This window comes from Balaenoptera ricei, chromosome 17 (genome assembly GCF_028023285.1).
Source record: "Balaenoptera ricei isolate mBalRic1 chromosome 17, mBalRic1.hap2, whole genome shotgun sequence".
NCBI lineage: Eukaryota > Metazoa > Chordata > Mammalia > Artiodactyla > Balaenopteridae > Balaenoptera > Balaenoptera ricei.
Window position 1 is genome coordinate 77,374,731 of NC_082655.1, and position 8,244 is coordinate 77,382,974.

General features: G+C 39.8%; 1 long non-coding RNA gene across 1 annotated transcript; it reads left to right on the forward strand.

Annotated features, from left to right (window-relative positions):
• The first annotated feature begins 288 nt into the window (after nucleotides 1-288).
• Nucleotides 289-5,488, forward strand: LOC132351532 (uncharacterized). Its single transcript, XR_009498368.1, has 3 exons — nucleotides 289-437; nucleotides 2,506-2,830; nucleotides 3,052-5,488. It is a non-coding gene; the product is annotated as an uncharacterized LOC132351532 (long non-coding RNA).
• The last annotated feature ends 2,756 nt before the right edge of the window (nucleotides 5,489-8,244 follow it).

The window sequence follows — 8,244 nt, forward strand, 5'->3', positions numbered from 1 at the left end:
CAGACCAGACGGGCAGTCCTTAGAAGGACTCTCAGAAGAGTGAAATGACTCCAGGCTCGTCCAGGAAGAGTTTCCAGAAGTTCCAATCTATCAGGGAAACAAGGGCAACAATAATGAAAGCTGTTCTTCCCCAAAGGCTGTGTATTAAAGAAATGAAACTTCTATGGACCAATAGAAGAGGGCATATCTTATCTAAGGAAACTCATAGGCCACTCAAATTCCCTCCCCTTAAAGGGGAAGAACTGTTATTAATGGTTTGGTAAAAACCTAAAACCCTCACAAAGGACCCAGAATCCAATGTGAAGCAGAGGAAAGCTGTCACACAACCCTCCAGCATGAGATAAACATCATCAAAAGCAATGCCAGATATGAAAGAACACCCTGAATCAGAGCTCAAAGACTCAGCACAAAAGTGAACGTCTTAAGAAAGATGAGAGGTAAGAACGAAGTAAGAAATATGAGAGGTAAGGCTGGACTAATTTCAAGAAAAAATTGAGGATCAATACAATATCATATCAGAAATGAACATTAATTATAAATATCCAAGGGAGACTAGCATCACCTGAAAATACACCAAGGGGCATTGAGAAGAGGCATGAAAATAGAAACATGAAAAAAAAAAATAGAAATAAAGAAACAGGTAAACAATATTAAAGATAAAATGATAGCTATAGGTATAGAAAATAAAGAATCTACCAGAGTCCCTGATAAAGAAAAAAAAGTAATGAAGTAAATTAATATTTAAAATTATAATCAAAAAAGACTCTTCTGGGAATAAAAGACCTAAATATATATATATATGTATATATATATACATATATATATATAAACTGAATCACTTTGCTGTACACCGGAAAGTACCACAGTATTGTAAATCGGTGATACTTCAATTAAAAAATTAATTAAAAAAAGACCTGAGTATAAATGTTAAAGGGTTCCACCATGGACTTGGGAGAATAGACCTAAAATAACTAATTCACATCCTAAAAAACAACTATTAAACTTTTAGGATGAAGAAAAGTATCCTCTAGATGCTTGGGTCAAAAGATCAAGTCACTTTTTGGTGTGTTTGAAAAATATTTAAAAAGAGTAAATACACTGCAAAGAGCTTCAGAATCTCTTCCACACCCAAACAAAAGAACTGGGACAGCAATTTGCAAGAACTGAATATAATGCCCGATCAGAAATTGAATAAGTCCTGAAACCTGAAAAGCAAATCACTTTGATGCTGATTTTATGTTGTAATTAAATTAGCCATGGTCTTGAGTTTCTAGATCTTTGTTGAAATCCTGCCTTAGGCAAGTTACATAACCTTTCTGAGCCTGAGTTTTCATTTTTTTAAAGTAGGAGTGATGACACCTCAAAAGATAGGTGCAAAAATTAAATGCAGTTATACATTGGAAATATCTGGCACATCATACGTGTTCTCAAAAATGAAATGTTAAAGCATTTAATAAATTTCTATACAGAGCTAGTTTCTTAGCAGCCGTAGTTAAAAGAGTGCAGTACCTTTTAAAACATTCATCAGCATCTTTTCCTATAAAAAGATTTGGTCACAGTTCTTAATATTAAAAACAACAACAACAACAAAATTGAGTCTCATATCATGAATTATTTTCAGTGTTATTTTGTTGATTATCATAAAGATTTCTACAGTAAGAAATCGTGCCATGAAAATATTTTATTTCCCGTTTATAATATTTTTATCACTAAGCCATTTCCCTGCTTTTATTAATTTCTACTGTAGCCTTGTTGCAAGTTAAAAATGTAATTTCTGTTGACCACATTTTTTTCTTCCTAAAGAACTTTAATGGATTCCCAAAATATCACAATACCTCACATGAGTTTGACATCTTTCAAATCAAATGCTCCAAAAGATTGAATTTTCTGCACTAGCTTTATAATACCACTTGAAATTTATATTTGCAGAGAATGTTACTTTTTGATGCTCTAGCTTCACATATAGATTTTCAACTGCTTTCTCCCAAAATGGGGTCATGCCTTTTATCTCAGAAAAGATATAAAATGAGTTTCCCTTCATGAACTTGTTTCCTCAGAAGCATTTTCTATCTGTATTTTTTCATACATAATTTATAGTGTGAGGATTTTCTTTATAACAGGATTTTCGAAGCACTTAGAAAATCATCTCAAAATTTTTGACATGTACGTCTTCTGCAAATAGGAGAAGGGATGTGAATTCAGGCATTTCTCTGTTGGCAGGTAAACACAGTACAACTATTTGTTTTGGAAAGATAAATTAAACAACCCCCAGGAGAACTAGGAGTGTAGTTTAGTTTCTTCCACCAACCATCTGTTGTGTTTATTTCCAAAACAATGAGGAGAAGCAGGGAATTTTGGTCATTAAATAGAATACCATGGGCCACCAAGTAGAACAGCACTATAAAAATCTCAGACACCCTCCTCTGTAGCCACTATCCTCGTGGGTACTGTGAGAGGTCAATGACAAAATAAAAGCCATGCAGTAACTTCATGTTCTTTTTACAGACTGTTCTCCCTGGAAAGAGGACTGAAAGGACGTTAGTGTGTAAGAGGTCTTAGGGCCTGTTCCTGGGATAAAAACGCGTGGAAGGGAACAGAGCAGGATCAAAGAGAGGGAAGAGTCCAGCTGTAATGCAGTCATCTCTGCAGACCTGAAGATGGATGACCCAACCGAGCGGTCCCCAAAGGGGTCGAGAGTTCCAGGCCTTCACACCCTCTGTCACTGGGACCGGCTGCCCTGGAGTGGGGTGACCTTGGGTGAGGAAGCTTTCAGCAGTTGTGCTAATCCCTAAAGGTGCTGACGGCTGAGGATGGACTCCCAGCACTTGGGGTAAGAGTTCTTCAGTTCCAGAAGGGGGATCTGGGTAGCGCATTGAAGAGTCCACGAAAATGCTAGAAAGAAGGGAAATTAATGTTGAGAAATATAGACTCATGAGAGGTCATCAAAAAGGCTTTCAATTCAATGCAAAACAATTTTAACCACTGTGTTCTGTGCATTATGCTGGCGATTCGGGTTATACCAAAATGATTAAATCTTGTTCCTGTCCTTAGGTAACCAACCGCTTCTGGAGGGTTGAGACCGGAATTAGTGAGTACACGGCAAAGCAGGTCACACTCAGTGGCATTCAAGAGGTTAAGTGATCCCAGAAAGTTCCGGAGAGGAAGTGGGTACATAGAGTAGGAGTGGTCGGGGAAGACTTTGGGATGTGGAAGGCGTTGGAGGTGGACCTCAAAGAGTGAAACACGCTGCAACGAAGGCTGAAAGGTTTCCAGGCTGAAAGCTGCATTACCAGTGGGCTCTTAGTACCTGATCATGGATGAGGACCTAAGAAATCCTTTAAGAGGTGGACAGTCCATGCGTTTAGTGTGACTTTAATGTCATAGCCACTGAGGTGGAGGCGAATTTCTCTGTTCTTTTAAATCTATCGCTAGTAAAATTTTTTTAAAAAATCATCTGTCTCCATACCAAATGGTATCTTATATCGGAGTCCATCTCTTCATTTTTCATGAAGGATAAAAACACTGTCCTAAGTGTGCAAAACAGCACAAGCTTCTGTGGAATTTAGATTTACTAAAATATGAGTAAACAAAACTATACTGTGTATGGAAACATACGCCCCCATGGCAGGGCACTCGCCCTGCATTAGACCCACAAGAAGAAAAGGATCTCTCTCCCCCTTGTGAATCTATGCTCCTCCCATGCGGAGCTGAGCCTCAGGCAGCAGTCAGAGGGCAGGGACTCCCCATCACTACTTGCAATGCTCAGAAAAGCAAACTCGCGGTCGTCTCCAGCTCTCCTCCCATCAGCCTACTCCTGCCTCTATTGCGCAGGCAAGTCACACCTTTTGATCATCCATCTCTGCAGGGCAATTGCTCTCATGCTGTAGCCTCACCACGTGGGCACTTAGACTCCCTGGCATTCTACTGTGGTGATTGCGGTGCTGCATTCTACTGTGGTGATTCCTGTGCTGTTCTCCAATCATTTCTTTTGTACACTGTTGTCTTCCTGAACAGATTCTTAAGTTCCTTTATGGACAAAATACCTCTTTGAATCTCCCACGGCACCACTGCAGTGCCATGCCTTACCAGGTTTGGAAGAAATGCCTGCTGATTTTGATTGACTGGGCACCTCCTGCAAATAGAACATTACCAGGCATTGCCATAGGTAGGCACAATACAATGGCACATTTAAGATGCCCGGGTGCAATTAAGATGAAGACTCATGTCACTACGCCCTACACACTTGGTGGTCGCTACCACTTTTTAGTTGCCACTTTCTCCTCAGGGCTTAAGCCCACCCTGAAAATGATTGGGAAAGACATTCAGGCTGTGATGCTGCCCTGAGGTGAGCTGGCAAGTAAGAGGATTTTCGTAGGAGCAAATGTGTGTTCTAAAGAGAACTTTCCTTTCATCTTGTTTTCGGTTTCCTTTGCTGTGCAAAAGCTTTTAAGTTTCATTAGGTCCCATTTGGGTATTTTTGTTTTTATTTCCATTTCTCTAGGAAGTGGGTCAAAAAGGATCTTGCTGTGATTTATGTCATAGAGTGTTCTGCCTATGTTTTCTATTTGCAAATGAAGCAACTGACAAAGGATCAATCTCCAAAATTTACAAGCAGCTCATGCAGCTCAATATCAGAAAAACAAACAACCCAATCCAAAAATGGGCAGAAGACCTAAATAGACATTTCTCCAAAGAAGATATACAGATTGCCAACAAACACATGAAAGGATGCTCAACATCACTAATCATTAGAGAAATGCAAATCAAAAGTACAATGAGGTATCACCTCACACGTGTCAGAATGGCCATCATCAAAAAATCTGCAAACAGTAAATGCTGGAGAGGGTGTGGAGAACAGGGAACCCTCTTGCACTCTTGGTGGGAATGGAAATTGATACAGCCACTATGGAGAACAGTATGGAGGTTCCTCAAAAAACTAAAAATTGAACTACCATACGACCCAGCAATCCCACTACTGGGCATATACCCTGAGAAAACCATAATTCAAAAAGAGTCATGTACCACAATGTTCATTGCAGCTCTATTTACAATAGCTAGGACATGGAAGCAACCTAAGTGTCCATCGACAGATGAATGGATAAAGAAGATGTGGCCCATATACACAATGGAATATTACTCAGCCAGAAAAAGAAACAAAATTGAGTTATTTGTAGTGAGCTGGATGGACCTAGAGTCTGTCATACAGAGTGAAGTAAGTCAGAAAGAGAAAAACAAATATAGTATGCTAACACATATATATGGAATCTAAAAAAAAAAAAAAAAGTTCTGAAGAACCTAGGGGCAGGACAGGAATAAAGACACAGACGTAGAGAATGGACTTGAGGACACAGGGAGGGGGAAGGGTAAGCTGGGACTAAGTGAGAGAGTGGCATGGACTTATATATACTACCAAATGTAAAATAGATAGCTAGTGGGAAGCAGCCGCATAGCACAGGGAGATCAGCTAGGTGCTTTGTGACCACCTAGAGGGGTGGGATAGGGAGGGTGGGAGGGAGACGCAAGAGGGAGGAGATATGGGGATATATGTATATGTATAGCTGATTCACTTTGTTATAAAGCAGAAACTAACACATCACTGTAAAGCAATTATACTCCAATAAAAATGTTAAAATAAATAAATAAATAAAAATAAAGAGAACTTTCCTCAATTTGTGCTTATGGGTACAACTTAACTTTTCTCTGTCTCCACACAAAATCTTTAGTAAAATCTAAAGTATTTACCAGTTAATTGTGGAGTATGATTTACTCTGGGGAAAGTGAGGAAGGGCTAAGTTATTTAGTGCAGGCATAGGAGAGAATGTGCTTATGGCACATCTGAGTTGTGTTTTCCAGAAAAGTTGCTTCAGAACTCCACCTGCAAAGGTACCTTGAGATTGTGTCCAGTGCATTCCGGTGGCCTACCTGGAGGAAGAGAACTAGACTTCAATGTACACATTCTGTGTGCAGCCTAACATTTGGCTTCTCCATCTCTGCTTTTATATTTACAATTTCCTCATCTGCTTATTTATCAGCTGCCTTACAGTCGTTTCTGATGAAGTTAGAGAAAGAAGAAGAGAAAGGAAGGAAGGAGAGAAGGAATAAAAGGTGACCCTCAACACAGTGAGCCAGGGTACCGCTAACTAGCTTTTCCATGATTGAGCCAATGACCTTAGATTTTAACATCATCTTCTTTCCAAATAAACACAACTTCCAAAAGTATCAAGAGTTTAAATTATGGAGAAATAGCAGAGCTTTACCACCACTATAGCCATTGCCATCGTTTTTGTCATATTTAATAAGAAAATAAGAAACAAATCCACAAAGTTCCTGTTTCATAGCTGCTTATGTACATTTTAAAAAGAAAGAAGGAAGGAAGGAAAGGAGATAAGAAGAGAGAAAGAAAGAAAAGCAAAAATAGAAAGATGGCATCTGTGAGTCCAATGGATTTTTCCTGATTTGACTTCCAGGAACTCCCCTTGCACATTAAAGATTTAATCAGTGATTCATTAAGAGGGGGATATCGGAATTAGACGTGTGTGTGTGTGTGTGTGTGTGTGTTTCAAACCCCGAGACCCTCTTCATTCCAGCATCCATCCAAGAATGTGGAGCCACTTTACCTTCATTGAGGTCTACTGCCTTAGTTGAATTTGCTGAAAGAAGCCTGTTGCTTCCCACAGGAGTGTTGGGACTTAATAAAAATTGAGAACCTTTGGTGTCCATGAAGTCAAAGCATTCAGTCATAACTTATAGTAGATCTGATTACTTTTTTCTGTGTGGAGATCCTATACAGGATCATTTGAAATTGTCTTCCTCTAAAAACGCTTTGTCTCTGCTCTGACAGGCATCTCTGGAATATTACCAGCCTGGAAGAATCTGTTCTCAGTTTGGGATTCTTGGGCTATAAAGATAAAGTGAAACTTCAGTCCAAATAAAGACAAGCCCATAGATATAAATTCTCTTCCTAGCTTTCTCTATCTCCACCTTAACCCTGGGCAAAGACTGCAAATAGTTCTTTTTTTCACCCTTTGCCTGTAGGCTGATTTTTCCGATTCTGTTCTTTCTCTGGGTATGTAGCCCTTCACAGCGGTCAGTGAAGCTTGACTCCAACTCTTTGAGGCCAAGTCCCTGCAGCCAACCCTTGTGTGACCAATAAATATAAACCCCTCAGGTCACCAGGACTGGGAAATCTCAAGGAGTCACTTCCCATCTGTTGTTCTGATTTTTATTTTCCTTTTCCTTTTGGCTTATGAGGATTCTCCTTACTTTTCTTAGTGATGAGCTAGGATTTAAAGGCTTTTTTTTTTTTTTTTTTTTTTTTTAAATTTTTTTTTTTTTATAGCTACTTTTTTTTATTTTTATTTATTTATTTATTTTTGGCTGTGCTGGGTCCTCGGTTCGTGCGAGGGCTTTCTCTAGTTGCGGCAAGTGGGGGCCACTCTTCATCGCGGTGCGGGGACCGCTCTTCATCGCGGTGCGCGGGCCCCTCACTATCGCGGCCCCTCCCGTTGCGGGGCACAGGCTCCAGACGCGCAGGCTCAGTAGCTGTGGCTCACGGGCCCAGCCGCTCCGTGGCATGTGGGATCTTCCCAGACCAGGGCTCGAACCCGCGTCCCCTGCATTAGCAGGCAGATTCCCAACCACTGCGCCACCAGGGAAGCCCTTTAAAGGCTTTTTTATCTGGCAGCATTTCTAAGCACTGAAGGAACAGAGAATTTTAAACTAATCAAGTCCGCCATATTTCTGGAAATCTTCCAATAGCACTGTTAAGTGTTTTTCTTTCATCAATGGGTCAGGAAGATGTGACTAGAGTTGGGACTGCCTCCACTTATATGATCATTTTGGTGGAGCTTTTGCTTCTGAATCAGGAATGAAGCATTCTCGAGAAGATGACTCTCTTACCTCCAAAGAAGGCCATGTTTATAAATTGAGTTCCTGCCATTCATGGGAAGTGTGGCTGGCTTCTCTTCAATATTTCTAGATAATACCATCATATAAACTTCAGTGATCTTCTTACCAAACCACTATGAATTAGACTTACCCTACCTTTTGCATGTATTATTCAAATGCTTTAACAAATAAGAAAATTTGCTTGATTTGAACCATTCGTTATTTATTTAGCTAAATTCATTTCTAATATGACAAAAATATATAATGCTAAAAAATGTGGGGATTAGGTGATAAAATATGAGAGAAAGTTGCCTCCATTTGGTGACACGTAGAATGAGGCTCTGAGATGTTCCCAAG